The sequence below is a fragment of the Mesoplodon bidens genome, assembly GCF_964165515.1.
Source record: "Mesoplodon bidens genome assembly, chromosome: X".
Taxonomy (NCBI): domain Eukaryota; kingdom Metazoa; phylum Chordata; class Mammalia; order Artiodactyla; family Ziphiidae; genus Mesoplodon; species Mesoplodon bidens.
In genome coordinates, this window is record NC_138163.1 from 116,835,375 (window position 1) to 116,855,932 (window position 20,558).

The 20,558-nt window shown below is 39.3% G+C and overlaps 1 pseudogene across 1 annotated transcript; it reads left to right on the forward strand.

Annotated features, from left to right (window-relative positions):
* Positions 1-404: 404 nt before the first annotated feature.
* On the forward strand, positions 405-14,131 carry LOC308609474 (large ribosomal subunit protein eL15-like; annotated as a pseudogene). Its single transcript has 4 exons — positions 405-528; positions 2,189-2,338; positions 2,506-2,580; positions 13,371-14,131. The product of its transcript is annotated as a large ribosomal subunit protein eL15-like (transcript).
* Positions 14,132-20,558: the final 6,427 nt, after the last annotated feature.

A 20,558-nucleotide genomic window follows, 5' to 3' on the forward strand; every position in this document is an offset into this window, starting at 1 on the left:
GGTTTAAGACATTTCAAACCTTGTTTCTCCTCCCCTATCCACAAACTTTCAATCCTAAGCTCCTTAGAGCATGTTCATGTCACAGTACTACTTCTGGTCCTGCATATCCCTGTCACAGCTGCACTGGGTCAGACAGAATGGGGAACTATAGGAGTTTTCTTGGAAGCCATTGCTATATGGATGGCTAGAAAGAACTTTTCTTGAACATGGCTAAAAATCACATAAATATATCCCAAAGTAAATCTTTCCCAACTCACCTTCACCCTAGTCATATCCCCAAAGTTTTTTGGCCATACTATTGGAATAGACAGAAGGAAAATGTGACAGAAGACATGTCACAATGGAAAGAAACAGTGACTACAAAAAATAATTTAATTTGCAAATTTTACAAAGCACGTGATTGTATGGACACATTGTTCAAGGCCCTTGAAAAAGTCACCAGCAAGTACAGGGCCTTGAAGTTAGAGACTCCTCAGCCTCATGGAAAATCTGCTTCTGCCAGGTGCCCATATCTGTCCTTCTTGCACTGTCAGTGTGTAATATGAATATGACTATATTTTTCAGTCTATCTTATATTTCCTCTTGACCTAAAAGTTTCTTTATACCAATGTATTGGCTCTTCAAGTCCACAGAATCCAATAATTAATCATAAGGTTTAATATACATGCATTCTGAAACATACATGTTTCAGAAATCAGGTATGGCTGGATATCCTTAGGCTGGGAGGGCTCTCTCTAAGCTTCAGAGCCCTCCCAGCCTAAGGATATCCAGCCATACCAGATTTCTGAAACACAGTGATTAGTGTCTGTTCCAAATGTTTTTCCCTCAGTCCAACATACCGCCTGCATGTTGCATTTTAAAAGTTCAGGAGTGAGTGAAAATCTATTCCACTACTTCAGAAAAGCCCAAAGGTTGCCCAACTTTCAACCAGCCTCCAGTCTCTGTCACCAACATTCAATTGAACTGTCCTTGCTGAATTTTCTAGTTTCCAGATGAGCAGGCCCTGAGCATACTTCTGCACAATCTCAGTCATCTGTTTATTCACCACGGGTCTAAGTGTAACACACTGTAAATGTCTTTGGCTTGACTTTCTGGACTGGCTTACTTTGGTGCCTCTGACTATGAAAGATTGGCTTCAAACATATTCCTCAGGCAGGGCATCATTGCTCCCGTTATACCAGAAATACCTCTGAGTAGCCAGAGGCCATCACAAGAGGATGGATTAAAATACTGAGAAATTCATGTCAGTTGCCCCAGCCACACTAACTGTTAGTGTGTGTGTAGATTTGTTTTTGTGTATATATGTGATTTCTTAAATACCTCTTATTTTCACACCTTAAGAGATGGGGAAAGAGTGCAGATGTCAACCATGCTTTTGGCAGAAAAGTGAAAATCTTGTACTGGTGATTGCTGATAGTGAAAGTGTGTTGGTAGCTATATTGACATACCCTGAAATATTTTTTAAAAATAGTTGGATCCATAGGAACTAAATCTTTTGATTTCCTGACCTTAGACAAGTGAACCAATAGGAAATAAGCCCCTACTTCTGATGTAGTAGCAGTGAGAGGAGACAGGTCAGTGAAGAGCAATCCCAGTGGAGGAAGATTATTTTAGGAGGATTGAGTCCTGTTCACTGACTAGAAATACTGCAGTGTGTAATCCTCTTGTTCAGATCAAGCTTTGAGACTTCCAAAAGTTTTTAGAAAATGTAACCCAAGTGGGAGCTCTAAGTCGGGAAGCCATGGGAAAAGAGAATAACATGTACACAGCACCCTCAATAAATAGATCTGTTCCAAGACCCTGACATTTAGGACTCAGTATTCATGGTCCTTATGGATAGACTAAGGAATACTGGGATATACTGCAGTTTTGCCCCCTCCTTCCTGTACACATGTAACCACATTCTCCATCACATTATTATAACTTTATTCCTGTAACAAAACTAAATTAGCAATCATTCTTCCATGTAAAAGTAGAAGACACAACACTTACCTTTTGACTTAGAACAGGTTGGAGTTGAGCTTATATTAATCCCATGATGATAGATAAGTTACATTTTATCTCCACGTGGTCTCTTGCAGCAGGGTGATCGTACTTCTCACATGGAAGCTCAGGGCTCCAAGCTGAAAATAGCAGAAACAGCCATAAAGCAATAAAATTGCCTATTTAGCATTTTGGTCTTTCCCAGTGTCCCAGGAGAAGCTAACTGTGGTGGCCAAGAAACCTAGAAATCTAAGTCCTTGGAGAAATACTTGTTTATATGATAACTATCGAACCCTCTACATTAACCTCAGAGGTCACAGCCACAACCACATCCTCTTAGCTGAAGTACTTAAAGGTACTTACATGATAAGGGGATATTGAGGGACACACAGAAAAGATGGCAATATGGAGAACGGAAATTGTGTTTCTTTCCTGATCTGATTACCTATTGTTACATCACAAATCATTACAAAACTAGTGACTTGCTAGAACAATTTATTATTATCTCTTAAAATATTACAGGTCAAGAATTGAGGCAGGTCTTGGCTTCTCGAGGCTTCAAGAGGATAGAAGTGGTAGCTGCTAGTCCTCTGAAAGGTTAGGACTGAATGTTTGTGTCCCCCCCCCCAAAATTCATACGTTGAAGCCACAATCCCCAAAGTAATGATATTTGTAAGTGGGACTTTGAGGAAGTAATTAGGGTTAGATTAGGTCATAAAAAGTGGAGTCCTTATGATGAAATTAATACCTTTAAAAAGAGGAAGAGACACAAGAGTTTTCTCTGTCCCTGCCATGTGAGAATACAGTGAAAAGGTGGCTGTCTTCAAGCCAGGAGGAGGGTCCTACCCAAGAACAGAATCTGCCGACACCTTGATTTTAGACTTCCCAGACTTTAGAACTGGGAAACAAATTGAGAAACAAAATGTTTGTTGTTTAAGCCACCCTGGGCATAATATTACTTCTTCCATATTCTGTTGGTCAAAGTAGTCACAGGCCAGCCCAGATTTAAGGGGAGGAAATATATACTCAACTTCTCCTTGGAAGTACGACCAAAAAATTTGTGTTCATCTTTACTTTACCACACCTCTCTTTGGTAGAGATTGCTGAAGCCCTAAAGTTAGCCCTAGCACTTGGAGTCATGATGTCAGAATCCTTCACAAAGTCAGAATTCTTAAGGATGGCACTCTCACCAAAGACTTCAGAGCTCTAGCACTGATTATAAAAGCCTTAGGTATACCCTGATTAAACATGAACTGCACCAGACCCAAGCAGCTATACACAAAGGCATTGTTCTATTCGTCCTGAGGGGAATTGAACTTTGGTAGAGGAAAGTGTTTAATTATGCAGCTTTTTCCTGGGAACCTTTGGAGACAAAGTTTAAATCTTCCCATTTATAAAAATATGTGGGAGAAACTATAAAGGATCCAGGGAAGATCAACTGAAAAGATTAAAGGATAGGAAATTACTTTTCTGAAAAAAACTGAAGGAGTTCAGGCTATTGAGCCATAACAAAGGAAACTATCCAAGCTTAATAGACGTCTTGAAGTGTAGAAGAGGATATCCTCCGAAGGAAATTAAGCAGTTGCTCTGCTTAGAAAATGCTACGGCAAGAAGAAATGACCCAACAAAATAGATGAAACAGGAGTAGGATCTTTCTTTCTATGAGAGAATCAAAGAGCTTGAAGGCAGATGTTTTAAAATTAAGAGGCTTACTGGTTTTTGCAGTTAATGTATTATTATTGAACTCTACTGCTTTAAATTAATGGGAAAAGTAAACTAAGTAGCAAGATGAAAGAGGAGGGAGGAAAATCATACAAATGTGAAGTGGCCCCTGACATTAGGTTGTTGACAGTCTATTTGGGAAGACAACAAGTGTGTGTTAAATGAATAATTAAAGGTAAGAGAAAATTTATAGACATAGATGAGCCCCCACCTGGGAAGAGTGGCCCTGATTGGCCTGCCCCAGGCCCATATCTATTTTACCCCTATGGAATATTCATTCTGTCTTCCTTTTGGTTGCTTCGGAGGCTTCCCTTGCCTTTTACTGTAGGAAGAGTTATGGAAAGAGGAAAAGGGAGGAGACTTTCTCTTGAATTCTTTACAAATGCTCTCCATTAATTCACTGCACTGCAAAACACCCATGGGCAAAACAGGAACTGCAGGGGGGAGGGGTTGTCAGTCATTCTAGCAGTTACGGAAAGAATTGATGAAATAGAATTCATATTTTATGGCAAGAAGAGAAAAACTTAAACAAAATTTTTTTTTGCCTGCTTGGGCCTCCTCCCTCTCCTTTAGTATTATTTAGTTTGTATTGTGCATCTGCATTAACCAGACCTCCTTAGCAGATAACCTTCCTTCTTAATCTTGTAAGGGGCCACAATGACACACAGCCCAGTATTCACTTTGTACATGTAGATCTGGATTGTGTAAACCATCAATAATACGTCATTTAGCATATAACCCTTTTCTCTCAAAAACTTACATAACTGTGCTTTGACCTGTAATGGGCTGAACAGTCCCCAGAGTTTACTGAAAGACGATCTCCCAGGTTATAATCCTTAGGTTGGCTGGAATAAAATTTTCCATTTCTTTCTTAGATTGACTATTGATTAATTTTTTCATCAATAGAATCAATAGAAAGAAATAGGGATAGAAAAAGCCAATACGTATCCCTCCTCCCAACCTAAATTGGTTGCATCTTCACAAACCAAGGAAGTTCAAACCTCTCCTCAATCAATAGCAATCTTTTCTCACTCTTAGCACACCCTAGCTCACATCCTGTTTCTCACTTTTTAGATCACAGAAGTGTCAACCTACTTTTCCGTTACTTCTATCTTAGCCCCTCCCCTATGGGATACACTTGAATCACCACCCAAAAACTTGTGGTAGGGAAATTATAACATTTTTAGAGGTAGGGGAGAGAACAAAGCAGATTCTCTGTTTCTACTACCAAGCTTCTGGAGGTGCAGTAGGAGGTATGATGAAAGGGGAAGTTCTTTACCAGGTTTCCCACAGAAATAACAAAAGCTACACGTTATTTAGTGGTTTCTGTGTACAAGGAGCTTTATATATAATTAAGATTGTGAACCATAAGAAAATTGCCAATTTTGTAGGTTTCCAAAAGTTGAATCTTGAAATTTTTCATATGGTTCAACCTACAAATATTACATAATGCTTTAATCCTTATACTAACTCTCAGAAGAGGATATTATTATCTCTTTGTACTTAATACATTTAACAAAACGGAGGCCATGAGAGTTTAAATAACCTGATGAGTATCACACAGATAGTAAGAAAAGGAGCCACCATATTATCAGAATTTTATTCCATTCCCAAACCCCATCTACTATCCCCATTATACCTTGTGTTCTGTTGATACCCATTGCTATTTTAAGTCAATTATGTTTTATTTTGCATACCTTTGTAAAAGCTTCCTCCTATCTTAAGCATAATTTCTATACTATTTTTAAATTAGAAAATCTTACTAGAGTTAAACATTTATTTTATTCTATTTTATTTATTTTTAACATCTTTATTGGAGTATAATTGCTTTACAATGGTGTGTTAGCTTCTGCTTTATAACAAAGTGAATCAGCTATACATGTACATATATCCCCATATCCCTACCCTCTTGCATCTCCCTCCCTCCCACCCTCCCTATCCCACCCCTCTAGGGGGTCACAAAGCACCGAGGTGATGTCCCTGTGCTATGCGGCTGCTTCCCACTAGCTATCTATTTTACATTTGGGAGTGTTTATATGTCCATGCCACTCTCTCACTTCATGCCAGCTTACCCTTCCCCCTCCCCATGTCCTCAAGTCCATTCTCTAGTAACTCCACGTCTTTATTCCCGTCCTGCCACTAGGTTTTTCATAACCATTTCTTCTCTTTTTTCTTAGATTCCATATATATGTGTTACCATATGGTATTTTTTTTCTCTTTCTGACTTACTTCACTCTGTATGACAGACTCTAGGTCCATCCACCTCACTACAAATAACTCAATTTCGTTCCTTTTTATGGCTGAGTAATATTCCATTGTATATATGTGCCACATCTTCTTTATCCATTCATCTGTCGATGGACACTTAGGTTGCTTCCATGTCCTGGCTTTTGTAAATAGAGCTGCAATGAACATTGTGGTACATGACTCTTTTTGAATTATGGTTTTCTCAGGGTATATGCCTAGTTGGGATTGCTGGGTCGTATGGTAGTTCAATTTTTAGTATTTTAAGGAACCTCCATACTGTTCTCCATAGTGGCTGTATCAATTTACATTCCCACCAACAGTGCAAGAGTGTTCCCTTTTCTCCACACCCTCTCCAGCATTTATTGTTTGTAGATTTTTTGATGACGGCCATTCTGACTGGTGTGAGGTGATACCTCATTGTAGTTTTGATTTGCATTTCTCTAATGATTAATGACATTGAGCATTCTTTCATGTGTTTTTTGGCAATCTATATATCTTCTTTGGAGAAATGTCTATCTTGGTCTTCTGCCCATTTTTGGACTGGGTTGTTTGTTTTTTTGATATTGAGCTGCATGAGCTACTTGTAAATTTTGGAGATTAATCCTTTGTCACTTGCTTCATTTGCAAATATTTTCTCCCATTCTGAGGGTTGTCGTTTGGTCTTGTTTATGGTTTCCTTTGCTGTGCAAAAGTTTTTAAGTTTCATTAGGTCCCATTTGCTTATTTTTGTTTTTATTTCCATTTCTCTAGGAGGTGGATCAAAAAGGATCTTGCTGTGATTTATGTCATAGAGTGTTCTGCCTATGTTTTCCTCTAAGAGTTTTACAGTGTCTGGCCTTACATTTAGGTCTTTAATCCATTTTGAGTTTATTTTTGTGTATGGTGTTAGGGAGTGTTCTAATTTCATTCTTTTACATGTAGCTGTCCAGTTTTCCCAGCACCACTTATTGAAGAGGCTGTCTTTTCTCCATTATATATTCTTGCCTCCTTTATCGAATATAAGGTGACCATATGTACATGGGTTTATCTCTGGACTTTCTATCCTGTTCCATTGATCTATATTTCTGTTTTTGTGCCAGTACCAGACCATCTTGATTACTGTAGCTTTGTAGTCTAGTCTGAAGTCAGGGAGCCTGATTCTTCCAGCTCCGTTTTTCTTTCCCAAGATTGCTTTGGCTATTCGGGGTCTTTTGTGTTTCCATACGAATTGTGAAATTTTTTGTTCTAGTTCTGTGAAAAATGCCTTTGGTAGTCTGATAGGGATTGCATTGAATCTGTAGATCGCTTTGGGTAGTATAGTCATTTTCACAATGTTGATTCTTCCAATCCAAGAATATGGTATATCTCTCTGTTTGCATCTGTTTGTATCATCTTTAATTTCTTTCATCAGTGTCTTATACTTTTCTGCATACAGGTATTTTATCTCCTTAGGTAGCTTTATTTCTAGGTATTTTATTCTTTTGTTGCAATGGTAAATGGGAGTGTTTCCTTAATTTTTCTTTCAGATTTATCATCATTAGTGTATAGGAATGCAAGAGATTTGGGTGCATTAATTTGGTATCCTGCTACTTTACCAAATTCATTGATTAGCTCAAGTCGTTTTCTGATGGCATCTTTAGGATTCTCTATGTATAGTATCATGTCATCTGCAAACAGTGACAGCTTTATTTCTTCTTTTCTGATTTGGATTCCTTTTATTTCTTTTTTCTCTCTGATTGCTGTTGCTAAAACTTCAAAAACTATGTTGAATAACAGTGGTGAGAATGGGTAACCTTGTCCCGGATCTTAGTGGAAATGGTTTCAGTTTTTCACCATTGAGAACAATGTTGGCTGTGGGTTTGTCATATATGGCCTTTATGATGTTGAGGTATGTTCCCTCTATGCCTACTTTCTGGAGGGTTTTTATCATAAATGGGTGTTGAATTTTGTCAAAAGCTTTTTCTGCATCTATTGAGATGATCATATGGTTTTTCTCCTTCAATTTGTTAATATGGTGTATCACATTGATTGATTTGCATATATTAAAGAATACTTGCATTCTTGGGATAAACCCCACTTGATCATGGCGTATGATCCTTTCAATATGCTGTTGGAGTCTGTTTGCTAGTATTTTGTTGAGCATTTTTGCATCTATATTCATCAGTGATATTGGCCTGTAATTTTCTTTCTTTGTGACATCTTTGTCTGGTTTTGGTGTCAGGGTGATGGTGGCCTCGTAGAATGAGTTTGGGAGTGTTCCTCCGTCTGCTATATTTTGGAAGAGTTTGAGAAGCATCGGTGTTAGCTCTTCTCTAAATGTTTGATAGAATTAGCCAGTGAAGCCATCTGGTCCTGGGCTTTTGTTTGTTGGAAGATTTTCAATCACAGTCTCAATTTCAGTGTTTGTGATTGGTCTGCTTATACTTTCTGTTTCTTTCTGGTTCAGTCTCAGAAGGTTGTGCTTTTCTAAGAATTTGTCCATTTCTTCCAGGTTGTCCATTTTATTGGCATGTAGTTGCTTGTAGTAATCTCTCATAATCCTTTGTATTTCTGCAGTGTCAGTTGTTACTTCTCCTTTTTCATTTCTAATTCTATTGATTTGAGTCGTCTCCCTTTCTTTCTTGATGAGTCTGGCTAATGGTTTATCAATATTTTTTATCTTCTCAAAGAAATAGCTTTTAGTTTTATTGATCTTTGCTATTGTTTCCTTCATTTCTTTTTCATTTATTTCTGATCTGATCTTTATAATTTCTTTCCTTCTGCTAACTTTGGGGTTTTTTTGTTCTTCTTTCTCTAATTGCTTTAAGTGTAAGGTTAGGTTATTTATTTGAGATGTTTCTTGTTTTTTAAGGTAGGATTGTATTGCTATAAACTTCCCTGCTTTTGCTGCATCCCATAGGTTTTGGGACGTCATGTTTTCATTGTCATTTGTTTCTAGGTATTTTTTGATTTCCTCTGATTTCTTCAGTGATCTCTTGGTTACTTAGTAGTGTATTGTTTAGCCTCCATGTGTTTGTATTTCTTACAGATTTCTTCCTGTAATGGATATCTAGTCTCATAGTGTTGTGGTCGGAAAAGATACTTAATACGATTTCAATTTCCTTAAATTTACGAAGCTTGATTTGTGACCCAAGATATGATCTATCCTGGAGAATGTTCCATGAGCACTTGAGAAGAAAGTATATTCTGTTTTTTTGGATGGAATATCCTCTAAATATCAATTAAATCTATCTTGTTTAATGTGTCCTTTTAATCTTGTGTTTCCTTATTTATTTTCATTTTGGATGATCTGTCCATTGGTGAACATGGGGTGTTAAGGTCCCCTACTATGATTATGTTACTGTCAACTTCCCCTTTTATGGCTGTTAGTATTTGCCTTATGTATTGGGGTGCTCCTATGTTGGGTGCAAAAATATTTACAATTGTTATATCTTCTTGGATTAATCCTTTGATCATTATGTAGTGTCCTTCTTTGTCTCTTGTAATAATCTTTGTTTTAAAGTCTATTTTGTCTGATATGATAATTGCTACTCCAGCTTTCTTTTGATTTCCATTTGCATGGAATATCTTTTTACATCCCCCCACTTTCAGTCTGTATGTGTCCCTAGGTCTGAAGTGGGTCTCTTGTAGACAGCATATATACAGGTTTTGTTTTTGTATCCATTCAGCCAGTCTATGTCTTTATGTCTTTTGGCGGGAGCATTTAATCCATTTACATTTAAGGTAATTATCGATATGTATGTTCCTAGTACCATTTTCTTAATTGTTTTCAGTTTGGTATTATAAGTCTTTTCCTTCTTTTGTGTCTCCTGCCTGGAGAAGTTCCTTTAGCATTTGTTGTAAAGCTGGTTTGGTGGTGCTTCATTCTCTTAGATTTGGCTTGTCTGTAATCATTTTAATTTCTCCATCGAATCTGAATGAGATCCTTGCTGAGTAGAGTAATCTTGGTTTTAGGTTTTTCTCCTTCATCACTTTAAATATGTCCTGCCACTCCCTTCTGGCTTGCAGAGTTTCTGCTGAAAGATCAGCAGTTAACCTTATGGGGATTCCCTTGTATGTTATTTGTTGTTTTTCCCTTGTTGCTTTTAATATTTTTCTTTGTATTTAATTTTTGATAGTTTGATTAATAGTTGTCTTGTGTTTCTCCTTGAATTTATCCTGTATGGACTGTCTGTGTTTCCTGGACTTGATTAATTATTTCCTTTTCCATATTAGGGAAGTTTTCAACTCTAATCTCTTCAGGTATTTTCTCAGTCCGTCTCTTTTTCTCTTCTTCTTCTGGGACCCCTATAATTTGAATGGTGGTGCATTTAATGTTGTCCCAGAGGTCTCTGAGACTGTTCTCAATTCTTTTCATTCTTTTTTCTTTATTCTGCTGTGCAGTAGCTATTTCCACTATTTTATCTTCCAGGTCACTTATCCATTCTTCTGCCTCAGTTATTCTGCTATTGATTCCTTCTAGAGAATTTTTAATTTCATGTATTGTGTTGTTCATCATTGTTTGCTCTTTAGTTCTTCTAGGTCCTTGTTAAACGTTTCTTGTATTTTCTCCATTCTGTTTCCAAGAGTTTGGATCATCTTTACTATCATTACTCTGAATCTTTTTCAGGCAGACTGCCTATTTGCTCTTCATTTGTTTCCTCTGGTGGGTTTTTACTTTGCTCCTTCATCTGCTGTGTGTTTCTCTGTCTTCTCATTTTGCTTAACTTACTGTTTGGGGTCTCCTTTTCACAGGCTGCAGGTTCGTAGTTCCTGTTGTTTTTGATGTCTGGCCCCAGTGGCTAAGGTTGGTTTCCTGTTGTTTTTGGTGTCTGCCCCCAGTGGCTGAGGTTGGTTCAGTGGGTTGTGTAGGCTTCCTGGTGGAGGGGACTGTTGCCTGTGTTCTGGTGGATGAGGCTGGATCTTGTCTTTCTGGTGGGCAGGTCCACATCTGGTGGTGTGTTTTGGGGTGTCTGTGACCTTATGATTTTAGGCAGCCTTTCTGCTAGTGGGTGGGGTTGTGTTCCTGTCTTGCTAGTTGTTTGGCATGGGGCGTCCAGCACTGTAGCTTGCTGGTCATTGAATGGAGCTGGGTCTCTGCGTTGAGATGGAGATCTCTGAAAGATTTTTGCTGTTTGATATTACGTGGAGTTGGGAGGTCTCTGGTGGACCAATGTCCTGAACTCGGCTCTCCCAGCTCAGGTGTTCAGGCCTGACACCCAGCCAAAGCATCATCCAGATGGCTGAGAGTAAAAGGAAGAAAAAAAGAAAGAAAGGAAGAATAAATAAGTAAATAAATAAAATAAGGTTATTAAAATAAAAAATAATTATTAAAAATTTAAAAAATTAAAAAGTAATTAAAGAAAAGAAAGAAGAGAGCAACCAAAACAAAAAACAAATCCACAAATGATAACAAGTGCTAAAAACTATACTAGAAAAAAAAATACAAAAAAAAAGGGACTGACAGAACCCTATGAGAAATGGTAAAAGCAAAGCTATAGAGACAAAATCACACAGAGAAGCATACACATACACACTCACAAAAAGAGAAAAAGGAAAAATATATATTGCTCCCAAAGTCCACTGCCTCAATTTGGGATGATTCGTTGTCTATTCAGGTATTCCACAGATGCAGGGTATATCAAGTTGATTGTGGAGATTTAATCCGCTGCTCCTGAGGCTCCTGGGAGAGATTTCCCTTTCTCTTCTTTGTTCGCACAGCTCCCGGGGTTCAGCTTTGGATTTAGCTCCGCCTCTGCGTGTAGGTCGCCTGAGGGCGTCTCTTCCCGCCCAGACGGTACGGGGTTAAAGGAGCAGCTGACTTGGGGGCTCTGGCTCGCTGAGGCCGGGGCAAGGGAGGTGCACGGAGGGCGGGGCGAGCCTGCGGCGGCAGAGGCCAGCGTGACATTGCACCAGCCTGAGGTGCACCGTGTGTTATCCCGGGTAAGTTGTCCGTGGGTCACGGGACCCTGGCAGTGGCGGGCTGCACAGGCTCCCGGGAGGGGAGGTGTGGAGAGTGAGCTGTGCTTGCACACAGGCTTCTTGGTGGAGGCAGCAGCGGCCTTAGCGTCTCATGGCCGTCTCTGGGGTCCGCGCTGATAGCCTAGGCTTGCGCCCGTCTCTGGAGCTCCTTTAAGCGGCGCTCTTAATCCCCTCTTCTCGCGCACCAGGAAACAAAGAGGGAAGAAAAAGTCTCTTGCCTCTTCGGCAGGTCCAGACTTTTTCCCGGACTCCCTCCCGGCCAGCCGTGGTGCACTAACCCCTTCAGGGTGTGTTCACGCCGCCAACCCCAGTCCTCTCCCTGCGCTCCGACCGAAACCCGAAACCCGAGCCTCAGCTCCCAGCCCTGCCCGCCCCGGCGGGTGAGCAGACAAGACTCTCGGGCTGGTGAGTGCCAGTCGGCACCGATCCTCTGTGCGGGAATCTCTCCGCTCTCCCCTCTGCACCCCTGTTGCTGCGCTCTCCTCCGTGACTCTGAAGCTTACCCCCTCCGCCACCTGCAGTCTCCGCCCGCGAAGGGGCTTCTAGTGTGTGGAAACCTTTCCTCCTTCACGGCTCCCTCCCACTGGTGCAGGTCCCGTCCCTATTCTTTGTCTCTGTTTTTTCTTTCTTCTTTTGCCCTACCCAGGTATGTGGGGAGTTTTTGCCTTTTGGGAGGTCTGAGGTCTTCTGCCAGCGTTCAGTAGTTGGTGTTCTGTAGGAGTTGTTCCACATGTAGATGTATTTCTGATGTATTTGTGGGGAGGAAGATGATCCCCCCTCTTACTCTTCCGCCATCTTGAAGGTCTCCCCAAACCTTCAGATTCTAAAGTCTCTGTGAATATAACCTCCTGAAGTTAGACACTCCCTCATACAAGGAAGTATACGGATCCTGACAAATGATCTCAAACAATAACAAAGTCAATGAAAGACAGAAAAAATATTGGCCACAGATACTGAAAATTTAAGATTCCTGCCTGCTCTGGGTTATATAATTATATAATAAAGAGGCATCCTGTCTGCTGAGACTCGGATTAAGTTATCCATCAGTTTATTAGGTCAAAATGGTGTGTGTAAGTGGCTGAGCTCTGGCATTCAGAAAGAGGGGAGAAAGATCTAAGCTACAGGCAATAGAAATGGGCTTCAAAGAGATCTGAGAGCAGGCAATGAACAGGGGCCCATACAGATATATCTAGTTCTTAATACAAAAGAAGAACATGTGATTGAGGTTAGTGGTGGTAAGGAAGTGGTTTTAACTATGCAGTATGTAGAAGTCCAATTAGATATAATTTCATTAGGATAAGGCAATGTCCTCTTCATCTTTGAATCCCTAACATGGTGGCTTGTTCATAATGGGTGCTTAATACACGGATGATGAATTGAACTGGTTTCTAAGCTACAAACTCTTCATGACAGCAGAGGTTAAAATTTAGCTACTGAAAGGGTCCCTCCTTTCCGTTTGGCGGCAGCCATCAGGTGAGCCGAGACGGGCGCTTACAAGTACATCCAGGAGCTATGGAGGAAGAAGCAGTCGGACGTGATGCGCTTTCTGCTCAGGGTGCGCTGCTGGCAGTACTGCCAGCTCTCAGTGCTGCACCACCCCCCACCCCACCCGGCCCGACAAGGCGTGCAGGCTGGGCTACGAGGCTAAGCAAGGTTATGTCATATATCGGATTCATGTGCACCGCGGTGGCCGCAACCGCCCAGTTCCTAAGGGTGCCACCTACAGCACGCCTGTCCACCATGGTGTCAGCCAGATCAAGTTTGCTCGAAGCCTTCAGTCTGTTGCCAAGGAGCAAAGTGGACGCCACTGTGGGACCCTGAGAGTCCTGAATTCTTACTCGGTTGGTGAAGATTCTACGTACAAATTTTTTGAGGTTATCCTCATCGATCCATTCCATAAAGCTATCAGAAGAAACCCTTACACCCACTGGATCACCAAACCAGTCCACAAGCACAGGGAGATGCGGGGGCTTACGTCTGCAGGCAGGAAGAGCCGCAGCCTTGGCAAGGGCCACAAGTTCCACCACAGGATCCGCGGTTCTCGCTGCTCAGTCTGGAGAAGGCGCAATACTCTCCAGCTCCACCGCTGCCGCTAATATAAGTAATGTTTGTAAAATTCTTACCTAATAAACAGTTTAGGACATCCATGTCTGCTTAAAAGTGTTTTTTAATCTGTCTGTTAAAGCTAGCTGTCTGCAGGTTGTTTGATTGAATGCATTGTCAAATTCTGAAAATTAAAGTGGAATAATGTTTCAAGACTTTAAGTGATGGTGTATCTTGTTTCTAATAACAGAAATGCCTTTGTTTTTGCTTTATTAGGGAGTTGATATGTCCGTGTTTAAAATGCTGTTTGGTACAATAGGTGTAAAATTCTGTAGAAGAGGAGTGCAGAAACTAGCCATGTAGATTTGTTGGTGCATGTGATGAAACCTACAGCTTTATTGGGTGATGCAGTGCTCTGCTGGTTTACTCTAAAATGGCTGTTTTATGGAGTTTGGCAAGGACAAACTTTAAATTGGTTTTCCTTGGAAATGTAAAGGATGTCATGATCCTTTATCATGATCATATGCAGAAAAATAAAGTTGACCAAGGCCCACATTTTTAGACTTAATCTACTATTCCATATATGTAACTGCTGCTTCCAAAAGGCGAAAAGTAAAGGAATGCCACCATTTTTTATGAGAATTGAATAAACCTGTTGCAAGATGTTTCTCTTACAAATTGAAACAAATCCTGGTTAACCTAAATTAAATTGCCTTGGCCTCCATGGTACCACTGAAGTTCACATAAAAGGTGGGAGCTCCTGGTTCAATCCCATGACTCTGTGACTTGTAGAATACTTAACTTTATGCAAAATAGTCATTGTATTTACACTAGTGTATATTGAAACTGATGGAAATTGAACATTAGGTAAATGAGAAGGGAATTTTGAACCCTAAGGTTTGTAAGCTAGTGATGCTAGGATTGGGAAATTGGTGTTCATCAGGTACCTTTCAAGTGTGGGAGGATAGAAAAGGCTTGGATCAAAATTTTAAATGTTTTATTTGTAGTATTAGTTTGTGACCATTATGAAATCTAAGCCACCTTGGGGAAAATAGGGTTGGTTTTATTTAAAAGTAGCATTGCTAAGTCTAATCAGTGTTATCTTGGGTCAAGCCACTTTATCCGTTGCCATAAGGCTACTAAGAAGAGTCATGTAGCTGATGTCAATACAAGTTCAATTGGTTTCTGGAAAAAAAAAAATTAACTACCCTGTGCATACATTTGAGGTTCCAGAGTCTTGGTAAGATGTGAGAGAGAAGGGAAAAGAATTAGGAACTGAGTGCCAACTAGTTCCTATACCTGATCCTTGCTCCACATGCCTCTTAAATGAATAAAAATGTCATGAGGACAAAAAAATAGAAAATCTAGCTTCTAACTGTTGTAACTGAGTTTCAGTTTAAGTTATAGTTCTGACTAAAGAGAATAGTTTGTAGTGCCAGTGCTCAGAAAGAATGACTTATTTAGATAATATAGTATTTTAAATTATTTATTTAAAGGCAAGACTTTGATTCATGTCATGCTTTAAGGCCAAGTTATGGTTCTCAAAAATTTTGCTATGGACAGAGGTAAACCAGATCAGCTAAAAGCTTTGAAGCTTGATTTAAAGAAAAGAGATTTATGGAAAGAAAATCTTCTATATCTGAAAAAAATGAGCAAGATTATTAAATTATTTTAGGGAGTTTAATGCTCTTTCTTATGACATAAGCCTTAGTTTCAAAGAACACCTTCTAAGTTATATCTGGTTTCATATATATATGCCTCACATATATGATGGTTGTTCATTAAAATAAACATATTTTGGTAAATAAAAGCAGGGTTTTTTCCCCATAACCAAATATATATTCCTGAGTTCTCTAGATGTCCTATTAATAGAAGAGATATAAATCAGTATTTTCTGCTGCCAAGGTTGTCATCTAGTGCTAGAACAAACAAACGCAGAGACATGATGACAGGGGAAAAGAATGCAGGACTGATAATTTGACAGTATCTCAATATCTCATATAATACAGATCCAATTTATTCCTATACTTATTTTTCTTAAGAGAGTAATTATTTCAGTTTAAGTTGTAGCCCACATTTTGTCTCAACTCAGAGGCAGAAAAAAGAATAGGAAGTCATAAGATTTCACTTAACAAGAGTCTCCTCTCTTCAGGATTTTGCCAGGACTGAAAAGGATTTTAAAGAAAGTATGTCACCAAATTACTAGCAGTTGAGTTGTATGGACAACTGTGTTCCCACAGAGGAAATTTACCATTCTGTTCTTTAGCAACTATTTTGTTCGGGCCTTTTAGGATGAAAAATAATCCTGTCATTCTGGTAGCTGAGATGGGCCCATTGACCCATTTCTAGTCTATCTCTTATTTACTGTGATAAATTCTATGCAGGAGAAGAAAAATCAAATAAACTCCCAGGTGTCTTGATATAGCATAGAAGCCCATGTTGTGTGTGTGTGTGTGTGTGCGCGCATTTCAGTTGGGATAAGAACGTACCCACTCTTTCTCATGCTAAAAATTCACTTTCATTTGCCTTTCATTTCAACTCACTGGAATTCACAGTTTTCAGGCAACATACAGACACATCAAAGTTAAAGTGTTGAAAACATAGACCAGTGTAAAATACTTAGAATAAGAGACAGATACTGGACCCTCTTTAGTTAAATAAATATACAAGCTATTAAAATACAGAAGCCATTAGAGCATATCAAATGAAATGTCTACTTGTTGAGAAAAAAATAAAATACATATTGTACGAGAAAGTCATTGCCTAGAAAGCAATATATAAATGTGTATTAAAAGTATTTTTCCTTGTTATTCACCTCTACATAAGCATATTTGAAACTACTTTGTATTAAGTATAAATGGGTAGTGTACCTGCCACTTAAGGTAGGAATTCCAATACGATTTGCCTTTTATAAGTAAATTTGTTTCTCTGTAACAAAATGGCCTAAATTGATTTAGGTTCTTCAAAGTGCATATTGTATTACATTTTATTTCAGTCAATTCTACACCCAAGAGTGAATGTCCAAAACATGAAAGTTCAGTGCATTTGCAATATAACAATTGAATATCGAAAGAGTCATGTTCTAATATCAAAAGGTCAGATTATAGAAAAGTCTAGAAAAATGTGAGAAATGTGTCTATGGTTCTTTCTTAAGGCTAGTGGAACTTTGGGTAAAATTTTACCTTTTATTTTGTAATAAACTTCTTTGGCATGAAATTAAGTGCCTTTTGCAGACAAGAGTTTTCAAATGAGAGAAAATCATTTTGAGCATATCTAAATTTAAGAAGAAAGAATGTTAAGCAATAAAAACTACCAGAGGAGTGTGTGTGTGTGTGTGTGTGTGTGTGTGTATACATATATATATAAAGAGAGTGACTGATTGATTTTTTTCATTCAAGACCAAGTAACTCTCTCAGGCTATGCAATTTTATGTGTGTCATCAGGAGAAAACCAGTTTGTACTTCTATTTCTACAGGATGATAAATAGGCAGCAAAATATAAATATATGCAAATAAGTAAATAACTGAAAAGAGGAAATTAACCCCTGCATATGATATCTATCAACACTTCATATTCATCCCTTAATTATTTGATGTTTGAAGGTTATTCAACATGAGCAAAAGCTACTTAATAGTATATAACAATTATTAGAAAGGCCTCTAAGTTGTATCCAAGTACAACATATGTGGTAGACATGGTGATGTGATACCCAGATCACTATGGAAGGAAAAGATCTGTTGCCCAGCTTTTGGGAGGGAAGTCAGCAGACAGCCTCCAGCTGTCCGCTCCTTCTGGTTTTACCTTATCTGCAGAGATTGGCCTTATTTGAGGTACACCATTCTGAGGGCAGCACACATCTGGTGGCTGGGTCAGACAAGGATATAAAGACCTGACCATTTTGGCCTCAAACAGGACACTATGATGAGCAAGTGTTGTTCCAGAACTCTCCACCAGGTTAGCCAGGTCTGTCGGGCCTGCATTTCACTTTGACTTCATCCTCTGACAATCCTCCTTCCTCTATCTCCCTTTACAAATGTTGATTCCTAATAAAATAGCTTATACCACAAACTCTTTCTCACATCTGCTTCTGGAAAATTCAATCAGCAAGAGTTGGCACCAGGACTGATTTGAGAAAGCAGGCAATAAGATGGTGTTTTGCCAAACTTCTATGAAGACTCCTGGTGGCAAGTACAGCATGGAGAGCTCTTGTCACAAGGTGGCTATTAAATTGTTAAAACCTTCACTGCTGGTGAGTTAGTAGTGTGTACCAATGGAAGGGAATGCCCTAGAAGGTGCAATGTACCTGGTATGTGATAATTATGAAGAAAATATTAGATAAAAGGATAAAGAAGCACAAAAAATGTGCTCAACATCATTATTCATTAGGGAAATAAAACTCAACCCACAATGAGATACCACTTCATATCCAGTTAGGATGGCTATAATGAAAAATACAGACGATAATAAGTATTGATAGGGATGTGGAGAAACTGGAACGCTCATATTTTGCTGATGGAATGAAAAATGGCCCAGTCTCATTAGAAATCAGTTCCTCAAAAATTTAATCATAGAGTTACTATTGATATATGACCTTGAAATCCCATTCCTAGGTATATTCCTAAGGAAAGGAAACAATATGTCTACACAAAAACTTGTACAGAAATGTTCATAGCATCATTACTGATACAGCCAAAAGTGGAACCAACCTAAATGTCCATCAACTGATGAATGAATAAATAAAATGTGATGTGTTCATACAATTAAATATTATTCAAGAATAAAAAGAAATGAAGTGGGCTTCCCTGGTGGCGCAGTGGTTGAGAGTCCGCCTGCCGATGCAGGGGACACGGGTTCGTGCCCCGATCCGGGAAGATCCCACGTGCCGCGGAGCGGCTGGGCCCCGTGAGCCATGGCCGCTGAGCCTGCGCGTCCGGAGCCTGTGCTCCGCAACGGGAGAGGCCACAACGGTGAGAGGCCCGTGTACCGCAAAAACAAAACAAAACAATAAAAGAGAATGCTTTAAAAAAAAAAAAAAAAAAAAAAAAAAGAAATGAAGTACTGATACATGGTACCACATGAATGAACCTTGAAAAAATATTATACTAAATGAAAGAGGCCAGTCACTTAAAACCACATATTGTATTATTTAATTTATATCAAATGTCTAGAATAGGCAAATTTATAGAGATACAAAGTTAGTTAATGGTTGTTAGGGCTGGGAGCAGCAGGTAGGGTGGTGGGATGATTGCTAATGGGAGTCGTTTTCTTTCAGGGGTACAAAAATATTATTAAGTTAAATCATGGTGATGGTTGTACAACACTGTGAATATACTAAACAATATTGAATGTAGACTTTATAAATGGATGAATGATATAGTATGTGAATTATATCTCAATAAAGTTGTTAAAAGATTAAACCCACTCCGATCTGGGAATGCAGGGGTTTCTCTCATGGACAAAAAAAAAAAAAGATAATGGGATTGGATGGCTATAGCTAAGTGCCACTGTCCCAGTACAAAATGATAACAAGCAGCTGAGGGGGAATAGCAGATAATTGAAAGCCAAGTGTGAAAGTCCACGAACATCTTTGGTAGCATAAAGAAGAGATGGCTAGAATATAGAGGCCTTGGAAAAACACACAGGTTCACAAGAAATAGGAGATAAACCCTGCAAAGATGCAGAGCCAATGACAGCCTTAAAATTTTAGAAGTCCTCTAGTCAGGGCATGCTGAGACATTCCCTCCAATGTAAAAGGCAAGCAGGTCTCTTCAGGTTCTAAAAGCAGCATATTCCACACTTAGGAATACTGCTCCCACCCAAATATTGTGTAGCATGAAAGGCTGCCAGCTTTGAACAGGAAACAGAGAATAAGAGGGCTCTGCAGCAGTTCAGTACCGCAGTGCAAGCAGCCTTTCTGCTTAGGCCATAAGATTTGGCAGACGCTATCACGTTGGAAATATCAACAATGGGAAAAAATGTTGTGTGGAAATTGTGGCAAGCTCTAGTAACAGAATCACAATACAAGATCCTGGCAGTTCTGAAACATAGCATTGCCATCAGCAACAAATAATTATATTCCTTTGGAAAAACAACTTCTGGTGCAGATGGAATGATTGCCCATAGGACACCAAGTCACCATATGGCCAGAGCTGTTCATCATGAGTTAGAACCTGTGAGAGTCACCAAATCATAAGGTTGGATAAATCCAGCAAAAATCCAATGTAAGATGGTAATGGTACATCCAGTATCGAGCATGAAAAGGAGTAGTGGCCAGAAATAAGCTGCATGACAGGTAACCCAGCCCCCCATCACTGTCAGCATCACTCTCAGCTCACTCCTATGGCTACATGGGAGAAGGCTATATCATCATCTGAAGGAGAAGAAAAAAGCCCAAGAATGGTTTACACATTGTTTGGCTTAGCATGTGGGCACAAGTTGAAAAGTGGGTGGTAGTTGAATTACCACCTCACACAGTAATGACCTTGAGAGACAGTGGTAAAGAAAATCTTCCCAGTGAACAGAGCTTAAGGCAGTTCACCTAGTCATACCTTTTGTGTAAAAAGAGGAGTATCCCAAGTTCAAAGTTTATACAGACTCATGGACAGTAGCAAATAGTCTGGCCA